Here is a 27,401-nt window from a genome sequence, read left to right on the forward strand (position 1 = left end):
AATAGACCTGGGGGTAGAGCTCAGAAGTAGAACGTCTCCAAGTTCAAACTTTAGTACCAAAAAAAGAAAAAAAGAAAAAGCTAGGTGTGGTGGCTCATGCTTGCAATCCCAGTACTTGGGAAGCTGAGATAGAATGATCCGGATTTGCCACCAGCCTCAGCTACTTACTTAGTGAGACCCTGTTTCAAAATAAAGAATGAAAAATAGGGCTGGAGATGTAGCTCAGAGGTAAAATACCCCTGGGTTTAATCCCCAGTACCGCAAAAGAAAAAAAAAAAAAAAAAGAAAAGAAAAGAAGAAAAGAAAAAGCCTGAAAGCCAAGACACTCTATACACCAGAGACTTCAGGGCAAAAACACTCGCAGGATGAAGGGTTTCCACTTCCCAGGTCTAACATGTAAACTGACCCGGCAGATCACCTTAACAGCTAAGGATATAAGCATGTTTCCAGGTTACCTAATCAGTGGACATTTTCCTAGTAAAAGATTAACCACGCTGCCATCAGTGTCTCAGTGACTAAAGGTGAAAAGCAGATTCTCTGTACTAAATGCCAACGTTTTTTCCAAAGACCTCTTCCCTCTGTCAAATCATTTACATCAATTTTTTAAAAATCAAATGCACACTGTTTCCCAGTTTAAATATAAATGAGAACAGCACAGCCTTACTCAATGATAACCAACACACACACCTTGTTCTGCTTTTATATTTCTAGTCTGTCCTATTAAAACATGCACTGTAATCACAGATTCTGGCAACAAAATGTGTTTCTCTATTCATTATTAACTTGTTATTTATAAGTGCCAGTGATATTTCAGTTAACGATGAAGTGGCATTAGTTGCATTAATATTTGAGTAACAGTATTCTAAGAAGCATTAAATTTTAAAATGAAAGTAACATATCTTTTATATAGTAATTTTGAGCTATTTGAAACTTTAATTGGTATTGATTTTCTTTTTTCTTTTAGTTGTGATACTGAGGATTGAATCCAGGGGCATCCTACCTCCAAGTTATACCCCCAACCCTTTTTATTTTTAGTTTAAAAACAGGGTGTCACTAGGTTGCTGACAGTCTCACTAGGTTGCTGAGGTTGGCCTTCAACTTGTGACCTTCCTGTTTCAGCCTCCCAAGTACTTAGATTACAGTCATGGGACCCCTGCCAAGCTGAAATTAATTTTCTTTTTCTGTGTGTGGTACTTGAGACTGAACCCAGGGACATTCTACATTCAAGCTATACCCCCAGCCCTATTTTTTAGTCTTTATTTTGAAACAGTCTCACTAAGTTGTGGAGGGCCTCACTAAGTATCTGAGGCTGGCCGCGAACCTGTGATCTTCCAGTCTCAGTCTCCCAAATACTGGGATTACAAGTGTCGCCACCATGCCTGGCCTTGGAATTGATTTTCTTGAACATAAAGCAATACATTCTGTGTTCCGATCCAGAGAACTTTTCTCCTGGAGTATACAAGCTCACTCTCAGAGCGCTTTCTCTCTCTCTCTCTCTCTCTCTCTCTCTCTCTCTCTCTCTCTCTCTCTCTCCCACACACACACACCACACACACACACACACACACACACACACACACACACACACACTTTTTTTTTGGTGGTATTTTGGTTCTGAGGGTTAAACCCAGGGGCATTCTACCTCTACCCCAGTCCCTTTTATTTTTATTTATTTATTTTTCCATTTATTTATTTATTTATCAGATCTGGGGATGGAACCCAGGGGCATTTGACCTCCGAGCTACACCCCCTGCCCTATTTTTTATTCTTTATTTTGAAACAGGGTCTCACTAATTTGCAGAGGACCTCACTAGGTAGCTAGGGCTGTCCCTGAACTGCGATCCTCCTGTCTCAGCCCCCCAAATGCTGGGATTATAAGCATGTGTGCCACCACGCCCAAACCTTTTGTTTTTTCTTTTGAAACAGTGTCTCACTATATTGCTGAAGCTGGTCTTGAACTTAGAGTTCTCCTGTCTCAGTCTCCCAAATACTAGGATGATAGGTGTGAGCCTCTCCATACTCTTCCGAGTGCTCTCATTAATGAGGTCTTACTTCTGAGAAAAATTCTGATTTTTAACTTGGTGCCCTTGATTCAAAGACATTTGTCTAAATAAACAGTGTGAAGTAATTTGATTATGAATGAGTAGAAGGAGCCACCATTGTTTAACCTCCAAACTATACTAATCAGTAGGGTAGTAGACTTTCCACGCTGAGTAATGCCGGGGCCCTGCTAGCCCAGTAGTGAGGCTGCTCCCAGGAAAGATTTGCTAGGCCCTGGCTGTGTGCTGATCCTGAGGGTGCTTGGCAAAGCCTTCAGTACCTGGTTAGAGCACTTTTTGTGTGTGTCTCTTATACTAGGGTTGAACCAAGGGGCAGTCTATCTCTGAGCTACACCATAGCCCTATTTCTTTTATTCTTTCTTTTTCTTTTTTTTTTTTTTTTTTTAACCCAGGGGCATTCTACCTCCAAGCTACACCTTCAGCCTTTTTTTTTATTCTTTATATTGAAACAGGGTCTCACTGAGTTGCAGAGGGCCTCACTAAGTAGCTGAGGCTGGCGATGAATCTATGAGCCTCCTGTCTCAGCCTCCCAAGGATTGGGATTACAAACACGCATCACTACACTAGGCTTTGGTTGTAGCATATTTATCAAAGGAAATCACAATTTGGGGAAAAAATAAACAACTATTTCCTACTCTCTCTAATAAAAACCATCCCTGTACGCTACTTCCATTTTACTTGTTTTACCTGAGTAAAACAGAAGACTGCCCTGGAAAAATAGTTATTAATAAAAAAAGAACTACAGAATCGAGACAATTTCATTCCTTTGAAATATATACTTCGAATAGGCCATTTTAATACAGTAAGAAAAAATATTTTTTTTAAAGCCTGAATGTACTAATATATTATTATATACAGCATAAAGTTAAGGGTGTTTGAAGAGTGAAAATAGAAAGCATTCTAGTTATTCAACCCTGAACACTTAGGACATTTCATTTCTTTTAACAGCAACCATATTCAGTCAATAAAAGATCAGATGCTTTTGGTTACTGGAGTGAAAAATATCAAATCCTCCAAACTTTGAGCAGTTGATGCTCCCTGAGTATTTGCTCTAGCTATCACTCATTCGATGAGATGATCCACCACGGAGTCCATAGACTGAAACAAAAGCAAAGAGTAGTGTTTTGTTTTGCTGCTGTTATTTTTTGTTTGTTTGTTTGTTTGTTTGTTTGTTTTGTTTTATTTTGTTTTGTTTTGGGTGGTACTGGGGGTGAACCCAGAGGCTTTCTACTTCCAGGCTATACTCCCAGACCCATTTTATATTTTATTTGGAAACAGGGTCTCACTAAGTTGCTGAGAGCCTCACTCAGTAGCTGAGGCTGGCTTTGAACCTGCGCGATTCTCCTGTCTCAGCCTCCCAAGCGGGGATTACAAGCATGCACCACCATGCCCGGCTATTGTTTTCAAAATAGACTGAACCAGTTGCTGGGCATGGTGGCACACACTTGTAAAATCTCAGCATTTGGGAGGATCGTGGTTTGCAGACAACCTCAGCTGCTTAGTGAGGTCATTCACAACTCAATGAGACCTTGTTTCAAAAAATATAAAGACTTAAAAAATCAGGCTGAGGGTGTAGCTCGGAAGTAGAATGTCCCTGGATTCCATCCCCTAGTACCACAAAAAAAAAAAAAAAAAAAAAAATAGACCGTACCAACTGAAATACGCCTTGTTCACAAATTTCTCTCAATGGATATTCTGCACAACACTTACGACATTACTCTGTCAATGTCCCCATGACAGTCTAATTTGTATATCTGCAATAGATTTGGGTGTGCGTTGTTCCTCAAGGTTCATGGACTGGAAGTCTGGTTCTCACTATGATGATGTCAGGAAGGTAGTGAGACCTTTGTTATGTCATTGAGAAGACTACCTTTAGGAAGGATTAGGAAAGTTTCTATGGGACCCCAATTGTTCTGGGGAGAGGATATAATTATAAAAGAGCAAGCCCGACCCATTCCTGTTCCTGGCTTCCTGTCTACCATGTGATCTCTCCTTCTTAGGTACATTCCTGCCACAATGCCATACAACAGGCCAGGGGGGCCCTCAACACAGCCAAGCAAAGGTTGGCACCATACTCTTGAATCTTCCAAATTGTGAGCTAAATAAACCTCTTTTCTTTAGGAGTTAACTAGCCTCAGGAATTTTGTTCTATCAACAGAAAACTAAGACCGACTTCACTGAGGAAAAATGGTGGAATCATCATTATTAACTGGTAATTTGATAAGATCAAGAAGAGATGAAGTAAAATGTAAATGTAGCTATGTAATTATTATGTAATGGCAGAAATTACATTTAACTAGCTGGGCATGGTGGTGTACACTTGTAATCCTAGCATTTGGGAGGCTGAGACAGGAGGATCATAGTTCATGGACACCCTCAGCTACTTAAAAGTTAGTGAGTAGCCAGGTGTGGTGGCACATGCATGTAATCCCAGCATTTGGGAAGCTGAGACAGGAGGATCATGGTTGGCAGACAGCCTCAGTTACTTAGTGAAGCCTTCTTCAATTCAGTGAGACTCTGTTTCAAAATAAAGAATAAAAAATAAGGCTGGGGGTGTAGCTCAGGAGTAGAATGTCGCTGGGTTCCATCCCCAGTGCCGAAAAAAAAATTTTTTTTTTCCTTCATAGAATGAAAAAATTTCATAAGTCATATATCTGGTGAATGACATATCTAGAATGTATAAAAATTATTTCAACTCAATAATAAACAAATAAATAACCCAATTAATGATGAGCAAAAAGACAGGTGTGGTGGGTGCACACACCTATAATCTCAGCACATGGGAGGCTGAGACAAGAGGATTGCAAGTTTGAAGTCAGCCTCAGCAACTCAGTGAGGACCTCAGAAACGTACCAAGACCTTGTTTCAAAAATAAAAAAAAATATAATAGGACTGGGACCAGGTGTGTGTGTATGTGTGTGTGTGTATAATAGGACTGGGGATGTAGCTTGGAGAAAGAATGCCTCTAGGATCAATCCCCAGTACCATAAAACAACAACAAAAAAGATTGGCAAAAGATTTGCATAGACATTTCTTAGCACAATGTAAAATGAAACCACAATAGCATACGATTTCAAACCTGCTAAGATATCAGCATGGCAAGAATTTTTAAAAATATTTTCAAAGATGTATAAAAATTAGAATTTTCATACAGTGTTATTGTTATACCCTTATTTATTTACTTATTTATTTACTGGTTTAGGGATGGAACCCAGGGGCGTTCGACCTCTGAGCTATACCCCCTGCTCTATTTTTTATTCTTTATTGTGAAACAGAGTCTCACTATGTTTCGGAAGGCCTCACTACATAGCTGAGGCTGTCTGTGAACCACAATGCTCTGGTCTCAGCCTCCCAAATGCTGAAATTACAAGTGTGCGCCACCACCCCTGGCCCCTTTTTTCTTTTTTGCTGTATTGGGGATACAGGGCCTCATGCATAGTAGGCAAGTGTCTACCAATGAGTTAGAACCCAACCTGGGAATGTAAAATCTTACAGCCACTGGTGGAAAATAGTCCTGTAATTTTTCAAATAGTTAAGAATAAAGTTACCATATGTAACTTACTCCTAGGTATGAACATTGAAAACCATGTCCTGGTACTGGGGATGGAACCCTTCTACCTCCGGGCTACACTCTCAGACCTATTTTATATTTTTTTATTTTTGGAAACAGGGTCTCTTAAGCCAACGCAGCTGACTTCAAACCTGCGCGATCCTCCTCCCAAGCGCAGGGATTACAAGCGTGCGCCACCACGGCTGGCTGAATATATATTTTTAATGGGTGAGTTACATCACATAAAGCTGTTGTTGTTTAACAGAGCTATATAGGAAGAGTTTCCATCTTTGTGTTGCTTACTTTTTAGAAGGCGTAATGATACGTCTTTGGGGAGGAGGTAAATACTATAAAGTAGAATATAGAATTAGAGAATGATCAGGGAAGGCCATGTGAGACATTATATCATAAAAGGTAGGAAGTGAAGGCCTAATGAGCTAAGTTGAATAACCCTACATGTACACAGATCATTGTAAGGACTTTGTTCTTTATTTGGGGCAAGAAAGGAAGCTGTAATAGAGATCAGAGCAAAGAACTGACCGGATATTATGTCTGTTTAAGAGGATTGTGCCTTCTGGTGTGTTAAGAATAAGTTATAGATGGGCAAGGGAGGAAGCAATTAGACAAAGAAGCTATTTCAATAATCTAGACAAAAGCAATGGTGGAGTCAGGTTGACTTCAAAGGTTTTTGACCTAAACCATCCCAAATGTGGAGTCATAATTTACTGAGATATTTCTCGTGGTTAGGGTAGAAGAGAAGAGGAAAAGGATCAAATTGAAATAATAAATTAGAGCCAAAACATTATGTCATAATCAAAGTCACTAATCAAATAAAACCAGCCAGTGGTGGTGGCGCATGCTTGTAATCCCAGCATTTGGGAAGCTGAGACAGGAGGATCGCGGTTCACAGACAGCCTCAGCTACTGAGTGAGACCCTGTTTCAAAATAAAGAATAAAAAAAATAGGGCAGGGGATTTAGCTCAGAGATAGAATGCCCCAGGGTTCCATTCCCAGACCTGCAAAAAAATTTTTTTTCAATAAAATAAAACCAGTAGATAGAAATACATCATACTCAAAATTCTATTCCAAAAGAAAACTCAATCACAACAAAACTCTTGAAATAAGCCATATTAGAGCACTTAATTTTTTATATTTTAATTAACGTTTTACAAGTTACAAAAATAATATATGGTTATTTCAAAAATTTATGCAATATAAAACTATATAAAACAAAATATTGGTGTCTTCCTTTTTCTACCAACACAAGAGTACCCACCTTTAACAACTGTATTGTATTTACTGATCTTTTTATGAACATATACCCAAGTATTATATGATATATCAAAGAATATTTAATAACACAAATAAAAATGCTTTGAAATGTCAGTATTTTTCAAATATACTAACAACATGAGAATATTTACAAAACTTAAATTGTCTAATAGCTTATTGGAAAACTTATTTTGGGGGGAGGTATTGGGGAATGAACGCAGGGGCACTCTACCTCCAAGCTACCCCTCCAGCCCTAGTTTTTATTCTTTATTTTGAAACGGTCTCACTGAGTCGCAAAGGGCCTCACTAAGTAGCTGAGGCTGTCTGCAAACCACGATCCTCCTGTGTCAGACTCCCAAATGCTGGGATTACAAGCCTGCACCACCACGTCCAGCTGTTGTCTATTTTTTAATCATGCTTTTTTCTTGCTGTTGAGTTTTAAGGGCCATGTTTGGGATAACAGTCCATTATCAGATATCTTCTTATCTAAGTCCATGAGTTGTTTTTTTCATTCTCCTTATGCCTCTTAGTTTTCTAAATTTAAAGTAAATTGTTCACTGAAGTGATATACCAGTTGGGGGACTTTTTACATTTTTACCATTAAATCGTATTGTCTCTTGCAACTTAATTGCAGTCTTGCTATTTCCAGTATCCATCCAGTGTCCCAAACTTAGTTCCTTAAACTGCCTAGAGTGATTTTATACTCACCTCTCTAAGAGTCTAGGTAACTAGATTTCTCATCTAAGAACAAGCCTGGTATATGTTGACCTTTGAGCCTTAAATGTCTGATACGAACACAGAGGAAATCTCTTCACTTTCATCCACCTTATGTTCTTTTTTTAAATTTCCTTCTCTTGCACTGGCTTCCTATTTGCTTCAGCAGTTCTCCTATTCCCTGCAGAGCTGTAAAATAAAATGTGTACCTTCATTTCACAACCAAAAGGGGAGAAAGAATTAGATGCAGTTGCTTTCACATGGAATACAGTGTTAGAGTCAGCAGGAAAACAAATTTATTCGTTCATTCGTATAATCATTTTCAAGTATTAGCACATTATTTATTAGCAAATGATTGCAAAAAAGTGGATTGGGGGGGGGGGCTTTAGCTTTTCAAATAGTTTGAAAAATTACAGCCTAAGTCTAAAGCTCGGTGTCAAAGCTCTGTATTCCAGGTGTGTCTGCAGAAATGATCAGACATATGGAATTACAAGATCTCCTGCTTGTTTAGGGTGTTCAAGGAAATCAAAGGACTGTGGAAACCATTATTGTCCAGGAAACAATGTCGTCTTTCAAAGCCTCAGCACCCCAGACGAGGCTCTGAAGTAGATGAAAAGGGCGAACCAGGCAAGGGAGTGGAGCCCAGATGTCTCACATGTTCAGCACAAGCTGAAGACACAACTTAAATAAAAATTACTGAACCCAACCTGCCAAGAGAGTTTGCATTTCAGATCCTTAGAATAATTTTCTCCAACATTCTCTTCTCTGGGCAAATCAGCTCCCACAGCAAGAAAAACATTCAACTGGCTACATAAGAGACACAAATAGCTCAGTGACAGGAAAGGAACAAAAGTCATTTTGTAAGAGTTCTTAGAAGGAGAGAACACTCACCAGTCAGTTGGTGGGATTCATAAGGCTTTATAGGGGAGATCTGACATGGGCTGGACCCTAAAGAAAGTGGAGATGGAAGGGAAGGGCAGTTTGATGGAAGGACACCCTGAGGGAAAGACATGAAGCAAAAGGCCACATCCTTTGGTCCTTTGAGGACAGAGGAACACTTCATTTTGACTGTAGCTTAAACACAAAGCTATGATGAAGTGGGAAAGACCTGCGGGAAGTGAGCACGGGGACCACTGCATTTACCATCTCCTGCTGCCTGGCAAATTACCCGGACCCTGACAGCTTCAGACCACAGAGACTATTTCATAGTTGCAGAGGGTCAGAATCCAGGTGCAGCTTACTTGGACTTCTGAGTCTCTCACGAGACTGCAATCAAGATGTCTACGAGTCTGGGCTATAGTCAGGCTTGTCTGGGGCTGGGGAGTCCACTTCTAAACTCAAGTGGCTGTCAGGTCAGCTGCAGACCTCGGTGTGGGTCTTTCCATGACAGCTGGCTTCCCTCAGATCTGGGGGAGAGAGAGACAGAGAGAGAGAGGTGATAGAACAGAAGCCGTACTGCTTCTTATAACATGATCTTGGAGTGAAATACCTTCACTTCCGCCACATTATATTGGTCCCACCAACAAGCCCCCTTGCAATGTGGAAATGACCACACAGGTATGAATGCCAGGGAGCAGGGATCTTTGAGGCCACTGTAAAGTCTAACTACAAATACTATTTTGGCTGTACAGGTGAGACCCTGCACATCTCCAAGGGTGGCAAAAATTTACAGAAGAATTTTTGAGCAGTAGAATATGAATAGATAAACCCTTATGCCTCACAAGATACACTGAGTGACGTCTAAACATGCATAGTTGACGAGCAGTGGAATGAGTAAACATCTGGATCAACAGCTGGAAAGAAACCACCACAGGTCTACATGAGAACTAAGAAAGCCTCTGTTGAAAGGGAGGCTGCAGAGCATGGCAGAAAGGCCAGATGCACAAAGCCTGAGCCAACAGAATTTGCTGTTTATCTCCAGGCTAATTCAAGCAGAGGTGTGATGACATCTTCATTTGTTCAGCAAATATTTAAATACCTGCCCTACCTTGCTAGAGATTGTGGGTAGGAACTGACGAAGGCCATAAGCTCTCATTCCATTGGAGGTGGGGCATAAGGAGGCAGAAGGTTACAATTCCATGAGTTAAGTAAATTCCTGGAAAACAGAAAGGGGCATCTATTCCAGACTGGGAACCTGAAGATGAGCTGTCACTTAAGTGACAATAAAGGTCTGGAAGGTAGGCAAAACTGAAGGCCAGAAATGTGCAGTGTTATTACCTAAAGACTCTGCTTTTCTCTGCATGTATTGAATAAGGTGGTCGAAGCATAGACTTGTTGTTTCACAAAGAGTTCTTGGGCAGTTCGGTGGAAGCTGGTTTAGAGGGAAAAATTGAGCCCAGAGATCCAGCACCTAGAAGTATTTTAGGTTAAAATATATGTATATATTGGGTACTCAGAGGAAAAGGGACACATTCAAGAGATATTTCTGAAGTAGAATTGACAGGATCGTGTAACTGGTTAGATGTGAGACATGAAAGAGAAGGAGTCTAGCATGCCTCTGGCTTTATGACTAGAAAATGGTCATCCTGTTCATGGAAGCAGATAATGTAAGCAGGGAAGCAGGTTGAGGAGAGAAGCGGTGAGTTTGGTTTTGCAGCCCTGGAGCTCGGAAGAGTGATCTGAGCTGAACAAGCCAACATTAAAAGCACGTGTTTCAGTGTAAGTGAACTCATCAGTGTGGATGTGATTGCTCTGGAGAGCAGGTCATGTGGAAGGAGATATGGACAGATGAGGGACACTAACCAACATGCAGTTGGAGAAAGAGAATTTTGAGTCTGAGACTGAGAAGTATAGAGAGAAGGGAAAAGTAGCAACTGAGAGGCTAAGGGAAGCATTGGTGATGAGGCCCAAGGATTTGTGGATGGGAATTAGATACCAGGTCAAATCTGCCCAAAAAGGGAGCTGAGGTCAAGACGAGATTACTACTGAGTTTAGCCTATGTCTTTGGCCACATTTTGAGGAGCAAAAGCAAATTCAGGCCACAGTAGAGGAGGCTGCAAGTGCACTGAAAGACAATGGGATGTAGGAACTCAGCAAGGAATGTGATTGGAAAGGAAGGAAACAGAAGGTCCCGTAGCTCAAGGCGCTCATGGGTTTGCTGGAGACTGCAGATACTTCACAGAATGGATAATCTAGGATCGAGCGTTCCTGGGAAACAAGAAGAAATGGGCTTCAGACCTCCTGTGGGGAAACTCATTTATGTGTCAGAGCAAGAAAAATAAAAGGTGAGTCAAAGAAATAATTCCGAACCTAAGAAGTGGGTTTGTTATGTGAATGAGCTAGTGGGAAAGAGTACAAAAAGAGAGAGAGAACTTTTAAAATAACTAGTGTGGAGTACGTGAGAAGGAAATGTCTAGGGTCAAAAAGGAAAGAGGACTGAAGAATGGACCATTTAAATTTCCAAATGTCTCATGATACCAATTAATTGCTTTAGTAAATATTTATTGAACGCTTCCTATGTTTTTGGTCATGTTGGTACTGAGGTTGACTAAGGACTTATAAAAGATTTAAACAACAAGCCAACGCTAGTCTTAGAGATAGGCATAATATACAAGATTCTCCTCAAAAGGAAGCAGAAAACTTCCATGCCAGGCAAAAGTGTGAGGGAAAGTTTGGCTGAGGGTGTTCAAGTGCAAGCTGTCAGAATGTGCACACACACCGCATGGCACTGCATTCTACACTGTGGCTTCTGGTCAATGCAGTCATCCTCTTCCTCTTCCACTTCCTCTTCCACTTCCTCTTCCACTTCCTCCTCACAGTTCTGCTTCCATAGCCACAGGGGGAGTCCATTGCTTCTGTCTTCTCTTCCTGAGGTTCCTATTCCTACAACTGAGGTTCTACTCACACAGATACTGCTTCCAGAGCACTACTGCTACCATGCTGAAAATACTGGAAGGAAATTGTATCAAATGCTTGTAGACTTTTTTTCATGACATTATTCCTTAAACAGTATAACTATAGGCTGGCATGGTGGTGCACCCTTGAGTCTCAGTATTTGGAAGGCTGAGATGGGAGGATCGCAGGCTTAAGGGCAGCCTCAGCAACTTAGTGAAGCCTTCTGCAACTTAGACCCTATTTCCGGATTTAAAAAAAAAATAATAATAAATTCAGGGTGAAGGGATAGCTTGGAGGCAGAATGCCCCTGGGTTCCATCCTCAGTACCACAAAACAACAACAACAGCAACAACAAAAACCACAACATAGCTACTTACACAATGTACTCTAAGTAATCTACAGATGATTTAGACAGGAAGATAGGCATAGGTTATAAGCAATGCTACACCATTTTATATAAGGTGTCTTTGGAGTTGATATCCAATATCTAGAGCCAATATCCTGTGGATATTCAGGAAGGGTGATTTTTTTTTTATTTGAACTAATTTGCTTGCTCTGTGCACATGAGCACATGAAAGGTACTAAATAGTTAATATTTAGGCAGTTGGTAAAAAGAAAAATATCATTATAAAGGGCTATCAAAATAGCATATTTTAAAGAACTTGTGGTTATGAAGTATCCCCTCCCCTTTTTTTTTTTTCATTTTCTAGAAGGCAATCGAGTTTTGTGGAAGCCAAAAAGGGAAGGAATGCACTACAAAACGCTGTGTTTTTCCCAATCCCTTTCCTCATCACTACCACATTTCATTCTTCACCTGCTCAGAAGGCCAACAAGCCAGCACAGTCCTGGGCTAGGGCCCAGGAACTGCCATCCACTCTAGCCCTTGGAAGTGAGTCAGACCAATTACAGGTTGTGGAGACACTGCAGGTTGTTTGAAAATATTAAGTAGGTCAAATCATCCTGTGAAATGCAGACTGCCAACTTCTTTATGAGTAAGAAGATCATTTATTCAATTATTCATACTTTCAACATCAGTTTCAAGAGTTCAAGGTAGTTTGATGGAGATTTTTGACTCTAACCAAAATGAATCAGAGGCTTTGTGCACTTGGGAACTCCAGTTCACAGGAAGATGGACACTAAGGCTAACACAGGGCTCAATGTTCTATGCCACACAACGCAAGTTCCACTGACCCTTTCTGGGTCTCCCATTGGCAACAAAGTCCAAAAGTGATAAAGAATATATATGGCAATATTTCCTGACCAGCATTCAGCTGTCAAGATGGCCCAAAACTATGCTTTAATAAGTTGAAATGTGGCTGTGTATGGCACATGCCTGTAATCCCATACTTGCGAGGCTGAGACAGGAGGATTGCAGGTTCATGGCCAGCCTCAGCAATTTACTGAGAGAACCTCTCCAAATTAGTGAGACCCTGTTTCAAAATAAAAAATAAAATAGGGCTGGGGTATAGCTCAGAGGTAGAATGCCCCTAGATTCAATCCCCAGTACCATAAAAGAAGAAAAAAAAGAAGGAGGAGGAGAAGGAGGAGGAGCGGGGGTAGGTGGAGGGGGAGGGGAAGGAGGAGGAGGGGGAGGAGGGGAGGAGGAGGGGAGGGGGAGAAGATGAAATGAGCAGGACATGGTGGAATGCACCTTTAATCCTAGTACTTGGGAGGTTGAGACAGAAAGATCACAGGTTCAAGGACAGCCTCAGGGACATAAGGACATAAGGAAACTCTCAGGAACTTAGTATGAAAATGTAATTAGATCTTTGCTATCAAAGGAAGAGCCTGACTTGAGCTCCATTTTGTAAAACCACCACTTCATAACTTTGTATGTGCTCACATTCTGTTATAAAGTTAGCACTTCTTGAAAACCACAAATGCCAGTTTTCCCCCTGGCTTCCCTCCAGGCAATGGCATGAAGATTGTGAAGCTGCGCTCCCACCAAATGGAGCACAGCACAGGGGCCTGGTGAGGGAAATAAAAAACCCAGCAGGTTTCTGCCATTTTGTTCTTGCGCACCTGACTTTACTGGTGGCAGGATTCCTTTTTGCAAAAAGTAAAATTGCCTGGCTGAGCCATTTTGTACATGTGTGTTTCCTTTTCTTTCTTTTCTTACCTTTTTTTTTTTTTTTTTTTTTTTTGCAGTACCCCAGGGCATTCTACTTCTGAGCTATACCTTCAGCTCTATTTTTTATTCTTTATTTTGAAACAGGGTCTCAGGGTCTCACTAAGTTGCGGAGGGCCTCACTAAGTAGCTGAGGCTGGCTGCAAACCTGTGATCCTCCAGTCTCAGTCTCCCAGGTACTGGGATTACAAGTGTGTGCTACCACACCCAGCGAACACGTGTCTTTTTTCTTTTTTATCACGCCATGGAAATTTATTTCTAACAATTTGGAGGTATGTACAGGAATCAGACCATCATGGGGACCTCTCTCCAGGGAAGACATGTCCAGCTCTTGAATTGCTGGCATCCCCTGGACGCAGGAGGTATTGCCATTCTCTGGCCAACAATGGACTATGGGTCAAAAGTTGATTGGCACTGTGGGGAAAGGAGCCCGAGAAAATTCTGCAATGACCAGGTAATTGATGGACACAGGTCAAGGGGAAAGCACATCATGGGAAGGGAGTGAGCATTTCCTTAGTAGTCAGGGTATCTTGGGGCCAGGGTTTTCATATATATGAATGTGTTCTCACATATGTGAATGACAGAGGTATCTGAAGCTGCCTAATGGAAGTAGACCCCAAAGGTTAGAGTGAGGACCCCAACTGGGTGGGAAGTGAGATTAGAGTTCAAGACACTCCCCAGACCCCAGGCAAAAGAGAAGATTGAGTCTCTAGCTGGAACACACTATCAGAGAACCAAGATAGGTAGGGTACAAGACACCTCTAGGCATAAGGAAAGTTAAGTCTCTACCAGGAACAGACAGAAAAGGTACCAAGAAAAACAAGAGTAAAGATGAAATTCCTTCTAACAGTCCCTTAAGAATAATGTTACAATATTGGGGAGATAATCCATAGACTTAGGGGAAAAATATAATTAAATGTTGTTTCCTCTGGAAACAACATTCCTCTCAGGAGCCCATATTACAACCGGACAACTTTAGTTTGGGTAAGATGAGGATTGGGTATATCAGTTATAAATGAGCATTCATAAATTAAAAACAATAAAATGGATCCAATTACCTTTTAGTTCATGTGATTTAAAAATCTTTAACAAATACAAACTAGTTCATTAGGATTGTATTGTATGCTTCAGTTTGATTTTGAAGATATAATGTCTATTGTTAGGATCAGTCTGAAAATAATGACTTAAAGGTTTAACTATGCTTGTCTGATATCTTGGCTTATAAGGATGATCTGATTAAATGGGCAGAGAGAATCTCAAAAAGCAAAGTATCTAAACTGCATTGTAGATATAAATGTCTATATTCAATGAATTGTATACTAAGTTTTGAGAGGGAAAAGCAAAGCAGAGAGACTACAGATTTTCAGTTCGGCCAGGAAAGTATACATATATAACTGGGACCAGATAGAGATGGTGCTGTAAAAGAAAATAAGATGGCTGAAGGAAGATTGAATGCTTTGATAAAAAGGATTGCAATTGGGGCAGTTAAGGATTTTTCTATAAAAATATTTTTATAATTTTAAAATAACCTTTTTATTTGCCATAGTAATTTTAAAGTAAGCCACTCAGGTTCCTTCCTTACAGCCATGAGCTCAGCCCCAAAACGGGGCAATGGCAGTGAAAGGGTGTGACCACCTTTCCCGCTGGTTTGGGGCATTTATCTTTTGATGGACACCTAAGTTGGTTCCACAATTCGGCTATTGTGAATTATGCTGCTATGAACATGGGTATGCATTTATTACTGTAGTTGTCTGATTTCTAGTATAATTATTTTTTATGGTACTGGGGGTAGAACCCACGGGGCTTTTCTACCTCCAGGCTATAGACTTCCAGACCTATTTTTATACTTTATTTGGAAACAGGGTCTCACTAACCTGATGAGAGCCTCACCAAGTAGCTGAGGCTGGCTTCGAACCTGTGCGATCCTCCTGTCTCAGCCTCCCAAGTGCTGGGTAGTGTAAAGGTTTTTAAGTTCTTTATATGTTCTAGATATTAACCCTCTATTAGAGGGAGAGCTGGTAAAGATCTTCTCCCATTCTGTAGGCTTTCTCTTTAGACTCTTTTATTTCCTTTGATGAGCAGAAACTTTTTTAGTCTGATGCCATCCAACGTGTTAATTCTTGTATTAATTTCCTGAGCTTTGGAGGTCTTGTTGAAGAAGTTACTACCTGTGCCTGGAAGAGTGTTAAACCTCTGCCCTTCTCTAATAGCTTCACAGTCTCTGGTCTGCCTTTCATGTTCTTTGATCCATCTCAATTGATTCTTGTGCAGGGTAAGAGGTAAGGATTTAGTTCCATTCTTGTACAAATGGACAGCCAGTTTTCCCACCACCATTTGTTTAAAAGGCTGTCTTTTCTCCAGCCTATGTATTTGGCCCCTTTGTTAAGGATCAATTGACAGCTGGGCATATTGGCACATACTTGTATTCGCAGTAGTTGGAAAGCTGAGACTGGAGGATCACAGGTTTGTGACCAGCTTTCGCTACTTAGTGAGGCCCTCTACAACTTAGTTGGACCCTGTTTCAAAATAAAGAATTAAAAAATAGGGGCTGGGATGTAGCTGGGAGGCAGAATGGCCTTGAGTTCAATACCCAGTACTGCAAAAAAGAAAAAAAAAAAAAATTGACTATGATTATAAGTGTGTGGATTTTTTTTTCTGTATCTTCTATTCTGTTCCATTGGTCTGTGTGCCTGTTTTTGAGCTCTGTAGTATAATTTGAAGTCAGGAATTGTGATGCCTTGAGCCCTGGATTTTAAATTTTACTCCAATAGTCAAAGTTAATCTATATGTTAACTTCTATGCAAGTTAAATATATTTGTGTTTCCCAAGTATCTTTTTTATGTGAAGATATAAATAGGATTTGTTCTGTTCCTGATAATTTTGTTTGTGGTTTTCTTATAAAACTTTTATCTGTTAGTGCTCTACAGAAGTATAATCCCAAACAGCTTTTTGAGATGATAGCTGTCACCTGCAAGACAGCTTAAAAGGACCAGTAAAATTTACCTTCTGAGTGTTCAACAGAAGAATCTTAGAACTAACAATCAGGAAATTAAAAAGCTCAGAAAAGAATAACCAATATTTTGGTCCTTTTCCTCCAAAGTCAAATAGGACCTAGGGAAGATAGGAGCTTGCTGCGGGGCCTGCAAACTTTGGAAAGTTATCTGACTTCCAAAAACAAGGGGATCATGAAGGCCCTAGAGGCTGGGACTGCACCCCCCCCCAGCACATATTCAGCAAAAAGGAGGATCATTTGAAAGGGAAACATCTCCTGTGCTTTAAGGGAGGCCAAATGGTCAGCAAAACCATGACCTATCCTTTAGAGTAATTCTGAGGAGCTTTGACTGACCTTACCAGCAAAAAAGTTTGGAAAAATTTATGTTGACCCAACATAGGACTACCTACTTGGTCTTGAATACCCAGCAAGAAAGTATAACCAAAAACAAGTGTGCTATTCTGGGGTATAAAGAGAAAGTCATATACATGGAGTCACTTAAAAGATCCCACATACACACACACATAATTATATTATAATTTAAAATGATACTACTGTTTTTATACTCTCAAAAGAGATATGTCACTAATGCCCAAAACCTCCCTCCAATGGAGTCTTTATAAGATACTATAAAATGAAACCTGTTCCCCTTGAGGTTGTGCAGGTCTAGGATCACCAGACACCTAAAGAAAGGATACGATTCTTGATTTACAAATGATTCTGTCAAATATGTAAAAACAAAAGACAGATAGTCATGGATAACCCTTATAATCAACAAACTAAGTACAAATGGACAGGATGATAGTAGTTGATATGCTAAATTGCATGTTGTATTTTTTATGTAGAGTAGATTAATTATTTATATTACAATCAGTAGAGATGTGCCCACTGTACATGAGATGCCGTCAAGGGAATAACTGACCTACAAGATGCCACCGGTAGGATGATCTAGGAAAATTATTTCGCTGTAGATATGAATTAGCTGAGGATGCTGGAGTTGATGCTCCTTATAATCTTTCTTGTTAGACACCTTTGAGAGCAAAAGTTACCATATACTAACAGAATTTGAAGAAAAAAGTAGTAGTATATAAAAAGAAGAGGAGGAGCCGGGCGTGTTGACGCATGCTTGTAATCCCTGCACTTGGGAGACTGGGGCAGGAGGATCACGCAGGTTTGAAGCCAGCTTCAGCTACTTAGTGAGGCTCTCAGCAACTTGGTGAGACCCTGTTTCCAAATAAAGTATAAAATAGATCTGGGAGTATATCCCGGAGGTAGAAAGCCCCTGGGTTCGACCCCCAGTACCACAAAAAAAAAAGAAAAAGAAAAAAGAAAAAGAAAAAGAAAAAAAAAGAAGAGGAGGGAATTGTGAGAATATAATTAGATCTTTTCTATCACAGAAATAGATGGACTTAAGCTCCATTTTGTAAACCCACCATTTTGTAACCTTGCACTCACATTCTTTTATAAAGTTAGCATTTCCTGATAACCTCTCCCCTCCCATCCTCTCCCCAGCAGCCCCTCTGGCCCGTGGTGTTAAGGTTGTGAAGCTAAGCTCTCACCAAGAGGAGTACCATGCAAGAGAAATTAAAGATCCAGCAGGTTTGCACCACTTTGTGCTTGCACACCTGACTTACTGGTGGCAGGATCCCTTTTGGCAAAGAGCAAATTTGCCTTGCCAATCCACTTTCAACTTTGTGTCTTTTCTTATAACACCATGGAAATTTATTTCCAACACTAGTGAGACCTTGTTTCCAAACAAAATAATACAAAAAGGACTAGGGGTGCAGCTCAGAGGCAGAATGCCTGGGTTCAATCCCATGTACTGGGATCACAGGAGTGTGCCACCGTGGCAAGCTTTGGCTTTTTTATTTTTTCTTTCTGATACTGAAAGGGTAACCCAGAGGCATTCTATCTCGGAATAATACCTCAGCCCTATTTATTTTTATTTTGAAACAGGGTCTCATTTAGTTGCTGATGGTTTCAAACCTGCAGTCCTTCTCTCTCAGTCTCCCACATACTGGGATTACAGGCATGTGCCACCATGCCTGGCTTGTAAATTGCTTTTTGAAACAAAAGCTCCAAAATTCAACGAATGGTTGCTATTCTTATTACCATAATTTGCTGTTTGGCATCAATGTGTCTAGTACATGATAATGAGACTCTGCAAAGAGGGAAAAACGTTCCCTCTACCCTCTGTGTTCCGTGACTGAGGGTTGTCAGTGAAATTGACAAATTATGTACGCACATGGAGGAGGGGTGTTTGAGGAAAAAAGTGAAAACATCAAGGATGCAGCTGGACCTGGAGACTTAATCCCATTTTACAAGGGTGATAAGTGCAGAGGAAAGACTAGAAAAAGCAAGGGAGAGTGGGCCTGGGTGGACGCTAAGCTGGGAAAGGTGACTGCGAACCAGGCCCCCAGCCCTTTTTTGGCAGTGCTCCTTACTGGACTCCTCCAGTCCCTCAGGTGCTAACAGTCACCTCCTGGGGCATTCTTCTCTTTTCTCAGAGGGAGCAAGGACACCTTTACAAATGAAAATTGGCTATACAAATGGAGATTTTCTTTACAAAAGAGAATTAGTCCTGCTTTTTGACCGGAGGAGGAGAGCAGAGAGCTTCTCCTGTGTGTTTCCTGTTGTTACATTTTTTTTCTTTCATTCTTTTCTTTTTTTGTTTGTTAACCACGAAAATACACCCTCCTCCCTCTCAGTCTTTTTTATTATTATTCTTTTAAAATTTGAAACAGGGTCTCACTAAGTTGCTGAAGGTCTCCCTAATTTGCTAAAGTTGACCCGGAACCCTGATACTCCTGTCGCAGTCTCCCAACTACTGGGATTACAGGTGTGTGCCACCATGCCAGGATGCCCTCTGTTCAAAATAATCTCCATGGTAAAGTGGCATTTGTTGAGGTGGCATGTCTGATTCCCTTCAGCTGCCATAACAAAGTACACACGAACTGAGTGGCTTTCAGAAAGCCGGTTCATTCATACATGAAATATTTTTTATTCCGTGCCTGAAATGCGAGGGAAGATCCATGTGGAAGTGGATAGGCGATTACAATCACTGCTTAGGCAATAGGGCTCTAAGTAGGTCTTACTCAACAAGAATAGGTGGATGGGTGATTGTGTGTTAGTGTCTATCTGCTGGCTGCATGCCAACTGCCTTTCAGTGGACTCCAAGGAAGTAACCCAGTTCTGTAGTTATATTAGAATTTTCGTTATATAGAATGTTGCTTAAAATAAGTGGGCCATCAGCTGAAAGGAAGAAATCTTTGAATCCTGTAGCTGTTTCATTGAAATACAATTTGATTTGTACCATGATCAGAGAATGTAGTCTCCCTGCAAGATATCCTTCTTTGGGCTCATGAATACTGATTTATTTTTTTTTTTACACAGATTTATCTTAGAAACTCACATTCAAAAATGTGCTCGCACAATATGTCACAATATGTTGTTTAACAAAAATATAGGAAAAAAAGTCCTATCTGCCACCGATGAGAAGTGTCACTAATGCATGAGCTGAAAGTGATTTGCAGCCTTCTGACTTGGCAGTTGGCTGAAGAAAACCACTTACTTAAGCAATTCCTCACTATTAGGTTTTGTTTGTTGCTCTTGGCTTCAGCACAAAGCTGCTTTCAAAAGCAGGTGACAAAACGACTTCTATACAGGCTCAAGTCTATGACCTTATTTCAGGTCATTTGTAACTTCACAGATTGTTGGTTTAAAAAAATATTTGGCAAAAAATCATGAATAGGCTTGCATGGTATTCTCAACCCACCTGAACAGGCTGGTTCTCAGAGGGAGAACATCCATTACACAGACCTTCAAAAGACTGCCTGCTTCACATCCCAGCTCTATCGTCTCCTGTTTGATACTGAGCAAAAGATGTGACCCTCCCCCGGGTCTGGTTACTCACCAGTACATCCCAGAGTCCTTATGAGGAGTGCCTATGTAACACACTTAGAATGAAGGCTGGCCTACATAAGTATTTGCTGCTAGGAAGATCTGTTTATTGGTTGAAAAAGGTATTCCTGCAAACGACACTGGCTCTGGCTGCTTTCCAATGAGTGCGTGGGAGAGAGCAGGCCTCAACATTGCCCAGAGCTGGAGGAGACCATGACTGACTCTTCACTTCTCCATCCCAGTTTTGCCTCCCCCCTCCACATTTCCCACATTTCTGGGACTAACGCCCACTAAAGAAGACAATTTGTCCGCAACAGCCTCCCATGAGATGTGAGGGAAAAAAGGTACTTGATCTGAAGCCCATTCTTTAAGGGAAATTTCCTGATTCTTTTATTGCAATGGGGATGATCAAACTTTTTTTAAATATATTTTTTCTCCTAGTTTTAGTAAATTTCATCCTATATTGTAGGCATAATAAATGCCAGGCCATCTTCTGCTATCTTTCTCACTAAACAAGAGAGAAGTTTGAGAAATGTCCTTATAGCCTCACATTCACCTTCAGGGATCAGGCCTGAAGGAAACAAACATACTTCCTGCTCCATGGAAAATGGTCATTTTGCTGATGACTTCAGTAGAGTGCTGGGCAGGGAATGTGGGCGGTGCCGCCCCAGATCCCATCACCCTAAACGGGAGGAGCAGGGGACGGGGTGAGGGTGGGGTGGGGGTGGGGCAGCATTAACCCAGACCATGAATGGTCACATAACTTTGTATAACTTGCAACAGGCATTGTTTAATATTCACATAAAGTTAGAGAGGAAGAGGGGTAGAGGCAGAGAAGGCGAGAGAGAGAGAGCCTGATTTAAGTAAGCTACGGTGGAGATAGCCTAAAGGTCAAAATTGTAATATTAAATAAATCTTACAAGATTTTATAAACCCTAATTTATTGTCTATGTGCAACTGACATTTTAGCTCTCGGTTTAATACCAGACACTTCAAAGTATTCTTGTAGAAGAATGGTTGATAACCCTCTTACACAGTATAATTGGAATTCTGCATGTTAGAACATTTGGTTTCTGAAAGATTTTTGTAAATGTTAATAGCTGTCTTTTAAAATGGTGTAAGTGTGAAATGCTATGAAAAGCAAAGGTTTAAATGTCACTCTGTCTATAATTTTCATATTGTAAAAACTAAGTAAGTTTTTAAAAATGGAAAACCTAAAAGCCTGCTGCAAGTTTGAAGATACAAACACATTCATTCTTCCTTTTTGAAATGGATATGACATTTAACTAAATGGGCCAAATTTAGAATTAAAGGTAATCTGGGTTTTTTTTTTCTTCTAAAATTTACTATTGCACCTGTAGCCTAAACTGAAAAGCAATTATATTTACAGTTTCCTGTTTCTCACCACATTTCGAGAGATTATGAGTATAGATCTTTGAAGAGCCACCCAGGTACCGTTGGTGACTGCCATCTGAGTTTTCCAAGCAGTTGTGCTCAGGCACCCAGAGCAGCTTTGGAGCCAGATCATTCCTCTCCAGTTTGACTTAAAAGTCAAAATTAACCGGCCATGGTGGCGCATGCTTGTAATCCCCACACTTGGGAGGCTGAGACAGGAGGATAGCGCAGGTTTGAAGCCAACATCAGCTACTTGGTGAGGCTCTCAGCAATTTAGTGAGACCGTGTTTCCAAATAAAATACAAAATAGGGCTGGGAGTATAGCCTAGAGGTAGAAAGCCTCTGGGTTCCCCTTTCAGTACCACCAAAACAAAACAAAACAAAAAGTCAAAATGACTGAACATAATGGAATAAAAAATACTCTGCCCCTCTTTTCCTCTCTTCCATTCTTTTTTTCTCCTTAGGTGGATTTTTCTTCTAAATTGTTACTGCAAGGGGCACCTGTTCAGTTTCTTCCAATTACCTCTACATGGGCGTTTGACTTCTGCATCACCTCTCCTGCTTTGCCTAAGTACCCAACAAACACGAATAAATACATCTCTTTACTCAGAATAGTCTTTTTTTTTTTTTTTCCTTTTGTAGTACTGGGGATGAAACCCAAAGGCATTCTACCTCAGAGCTACAACCCCAGCCCTATTTTTTATTATTTATTTTGAAACAATGTTTCACTAAATTGCAGAGGGCCTTACTAAGTAGCTGAGGCTGGCTGCCAACCTGCTATCCTCCTGTCTCACCCTCCTAAGTACTGGGATTACAAGCATGCACCACCATATCTGGCTTCAGAATAGTCTTTTTAATAGTAATTTTATAGATAAAAACTTTATTTTCTTATTGGTGGTACTGGAGACTGAACCCAAGAGCAGTCTACCTCTGAGTTACATCCCCAGTTTTATTTAAAAACAAAAAACAAGCCAGTGGTGGCGCACACTTGTAATCCCAGCATTAGAGAGGTTGAGACAGGAGCATCGCTGTTCGTGGACAGCCTCAGCTACTTAGTGAGACCCTGTTTCAAAATAAAGAATAAGCCGGGCGTGGTGGCACATGCTTGTAATCCCCGCGCTTGGGAGGCTGAGACAGGAAGATTGTGCATGTTCGAAGCCAGCCTCAGCTACTTAGTGAGGCTCTTGGCAACTTTGTGAGACCCTGTTTCCAAATAAAATATAAAATATGTCTGGGAGTATAGCCCAGAGGTAGAAAGCCTCTGGGTTCCACCCTCAGTACCACAAAAAAAAAAAAAAAAAAAAAAGAATAAAAAAATAAGGCAGGAGATGTAGCTCAGAGATCCAGTGGCCCTGGGTTCCATCCCCATACCCGCAAAACAAACAAACAAAACAGGGTCTTTCTAAGTTGCTGAGGCTTGCATTGAACCTGGGATCCTTCTATTTCAGCCTCTGAAATATTGAGATTAATAAGCACACCACACCACCACACCTGGCTTATATTAAAACCTTTAAAATTATAATCATTAACTCATTAATTGTACAGACTAATGGCTTTCTGCCTGATATTTCCAAACCTAAGATCCTTAATACTCTCTCTTTCCCTCACATCTCTGCTTCCAGTCCCCTGGCCCCCTTCCCATTCCCTACTAGCTCCTCTTCTCCTTGCAGGTCATCATTTTGTTTTTAGTTTCCACATATAAGAAAAAACACATAACACTTCTCCTCCTGTGTCTGGCTTATTTTTCTTAACATGGTGACCTCCAGCTCTATACATTTTCTACATATGACATGATTTCATTCCTCTTTTTGACTGAGTAACACTCTGTTCTATACATATTCTATATTCTCTTCATCTTCTCATCCGTTGATGGGCTCCTGGGCTGATTCCATCTTGGCAGCTGTGGACATTGCTGCATTTGTCTCAAAACAAAAAATAAAAAGGGCTGAGAATGGAGCTCAATGCAAGAGACTCTGGTTTCAATTTCCAGCACTGCAAAAAACAACAACAACAACAAAAGTAATGAGATGGTGTTCAAGAATTTTCTGATAATATTCACACTTATTGAGCAAAATAATTGTGATGTTTAGCTGGTTTTAAAAAAGGATCCCAATTACAGCTCAAATGTCAGAAATTACACACAACTATGCCCCAACTTACCTCCGCTCCTGCAAGCACACGCTCTGCACCTCAGCTCCTTTGCTTCCTGCAGCAAACAAGAGAAAGTTGGTGGAGTCCTGCTGATTCACTAATACTGATCTAGAGAATAATTTGTAGCCTTCATTGATCCTCCCTTAACCTTTACCCCCATGAATGCAAACAAGTTTTAGGCTACACTGATACTAGAAGCAGAGTCAAGAGGTCCAGTATTGGCCAAACTCAATGTTTTCCATTGGAATAAATTAGAGCTGTATGTAGTCTAATCCTTTCATCTTACCAGGTCTCATTAATATGATATCACTTTGACTCAGTAAACTCAGTCTTCCTCTAAACAGAAGGAAAAAAATAAGCATCTTTCTGCATAAATGATTTTTTTTGTATTTCCTGAGAAGGCCTCAAGTAATAACAGATAGCAGATGATAAGCCTGTTATTTAATTGTGATCCAAGAACAGTGGTTGCTAAGCTTTAGTAATCACCAGAATCGCCCGCAGGACTTGGTAATACACAGATTGGGAGTTCTCATCCCCAGAATTTCTGATGAGTAGATCTATGGTAGAAATGAATATGTGCATTTCTAACAAGTTTCCAGATGGTATTGACATTGTTTTTTCTATACTTTGGCAACCACTAAAAAAGTGTGTTTTTCTAGCACCAAAGCCAACAATTAACTAGGTTAAAGCTAACAACACTAAATGGCAAACTCACTAAATCACCCAGGGCATATTTCATATCCTGCTTGTCCTGGTTTACTAGAAAGACAAGTTACACACACACACACACACTCGTACACAACACTATACATTCATTAGGTGATTTCCAAACATCATTTCTAATATCCTGGATCATAAACAGATTACCTAAAATTTTTCCATCTAGATTTTGTGGGCATGCTTTATCTGGGCCTTTGATTAATCATTCATTTCAAAGCTGGGCATGGTGGCTGATGCTTGAAATCTCAGTACGTGGGAAGCTGAGACAGGAGGATCTCAGGTTTGAAGACAACTTCAGCAACTTAGTGAGATTCTCAGCAGCCTTGTAAGATCCTGTTTCAAAATAAAATAATAAAGCCAGATGTGGTGGTGCACACTTGTCATCTCAGTACGTGGGAGGCTGAGACAGGAGGATAATAGTTTCATGACTAGCATCAGCTACTTAGTGAGGCTCTCCAACTTAGTGAGACCCTATTTCAAAGGTGAGGGGAATGGGAGTGGGGAAGAGGGAAATTCCCTAATGTGCATGATGTACATTCATAAACATATCAAAGTCAACACTAAGCTAAGCATGAGAAAGTAGGAATTGGGGAAGGGCTAAATGAGTGATGTGTGCATGTACACCTCTACCATCTTTTTTTTTTTTTTTTTTTGGTGGTACTGAGGGTGGAACCCAGAGGCTTTCTACCTCCGGGCTATACTCCCAGACCTATTTTATATTTTATTTGGAAACAGGGTCTCACTAAGTTGCTGAGAGCCTCACTAAGCAGCTGAGGCTGGCTTTGAACCTGTGTGATCCTCCTGTCTCACCCTCCCAAGCGTGGGGATTACAAACATGTGCCACGACGCCCAAGCCACTTTTACCATCTTTTACCCCATTAAGATGTATGACAATAATACACCAATAAAAAATTTAAAAAATAAATAAAAAATAAAAACTGCAAACATCTCAAAGATAAATTAAAGGAGACCTAAATAAAAAATTCCCAATAGATACATGAAAAAATGTTCAATATCATTAGCAACCAGGGAGATGCAAACCAAAACTACACTGAGATTCCATCTAACCCAAATCAGAATGACGAAGTTAAATAATAATAAATGTTGACGAGGCTGGGGGGAAATAGGAACTCTTCTACACTTTTAGTAGGAGTGTAAACTAGTTCAGCTGCTATGGAGATCAGTATGAAGATTCCTTAGAAAACTGGGAATTTATCCACCATATGATCCAGCTATATGCCTACTGAGTATCTTTCCAAAGAGGTCGAAACCAGAGAACTATAATAATATATGCATACCCATGTTCATAGCAGCACAATTTACAATAGCTAAATTATGGAACCAACCTAGGTCTCCATCAACAGATGAATGGATTACAAAATCACGGGAAATACACACAATGGAATTCTACTCAGAAATAAAGAAGAACAAAAGTACGTCATTTGCAGCCAGGCGTGGTGGCGCACGCTTGTAATCCCCGCACTTGGGAGGTGGAGACAGGAGGATCGCACAGGTTCAAAGCCAGCTGTGCTGGCTTAAGAGACCCTGTTTCCAAATAAAAATATAAAACAGGTCTGGGAATGTAGCCCGGAGGTAGAAGTGTTTCCAGAAAAAAAAAAAAAATATATATATATATATATACACATACACACACACACACACACACACACACACACACACACATATATTTGCAAGAAGATGGAAGGACCTGGAGAACATTATGTTAAGTGAGATCAGCCAATCACAGAAAGTGAAGGGTCATATGTTTTCTCTAATATGTGCAGGATAGGGAGTAATTGAAATACAAGAGAGACTTCAGATAACAGAGGAGAAACCTCAGTGAAGCCAGGGAGGAGATATAAGGGTAGGGGTGGAAGAAGACTGAGGTTCATTAGTGGAAATACTACCATCTACTATGTGTATACATATGAATATACCAATGTCAATCTGGGTACTCCGTATTGGGAAGGAGGGAAATGGGGCGGCACTAAGTGCTGTGTGCATGTATGTCATTGCCAACATGATTTACATTATGATGTGAGACTATAATACAACAATAAAAGCACAAAAAAAGAATTTAAAAAATAAGCCTAAGGCTATAGCTAGGAGGTAGAACCTCCCCCTGGACTCAATCCCAGTACCACAAACCAAAAAGCATTCAGTTCTAGTATTTTTTCCTGAAAAACAAAAATAATAATAATCACTCCCATTTGTTCATTTCTTCTTACAACCATCTCTGGCTCTGCCTTGCACGGTTCCCAGAATTTTGCCTCATTCAGCCCTCAAGCAGTCAGTGAGGAGCTTTGTCATTGCTATCTGAGGACGAGCTGGAGGAGAGGCACACTTGGAAATACTGTTTCCTGTGCTTTCCCAGGCACCCTGCGAAGACGCAAGACTGTCAGAGAGCCTGGTCACTCCCTGGTGGAGTCCCTGAGCCCTCTGCTCTGCCATTAGGAAATCAGCCACATCAAGAGACCGCGGAAGACACCAGCTCACAGCTCAGGTGCTGTTCTTCTGCAAGGATGTTTACGCAGACATTACTTACTTCATCACAAGTGTCTTCTTGTGCTGGAGAAACTTCTCTCGGTCACAGTGCCGGGACGTTGTGTTTCCCCTCAGCACTGGGTTGACAGTGTCAATCATACCGGGCACGTCCTCCGGCAGTGAGTATATCAAACCTGGCTT

Source organism: Muscardinus avellanarius (genome assembly GCF_963383645.1).
Source record: "Muscardinus avellanarius genome assembly, chromosome: 7".
Taxonomy (NCBI): domain Eukaryota; kingdom Metazoa; phylum Chordata; class Mammalia; order Rodentia; family Gliridae; genus Muscardinus; species Muscardinus avellanarius.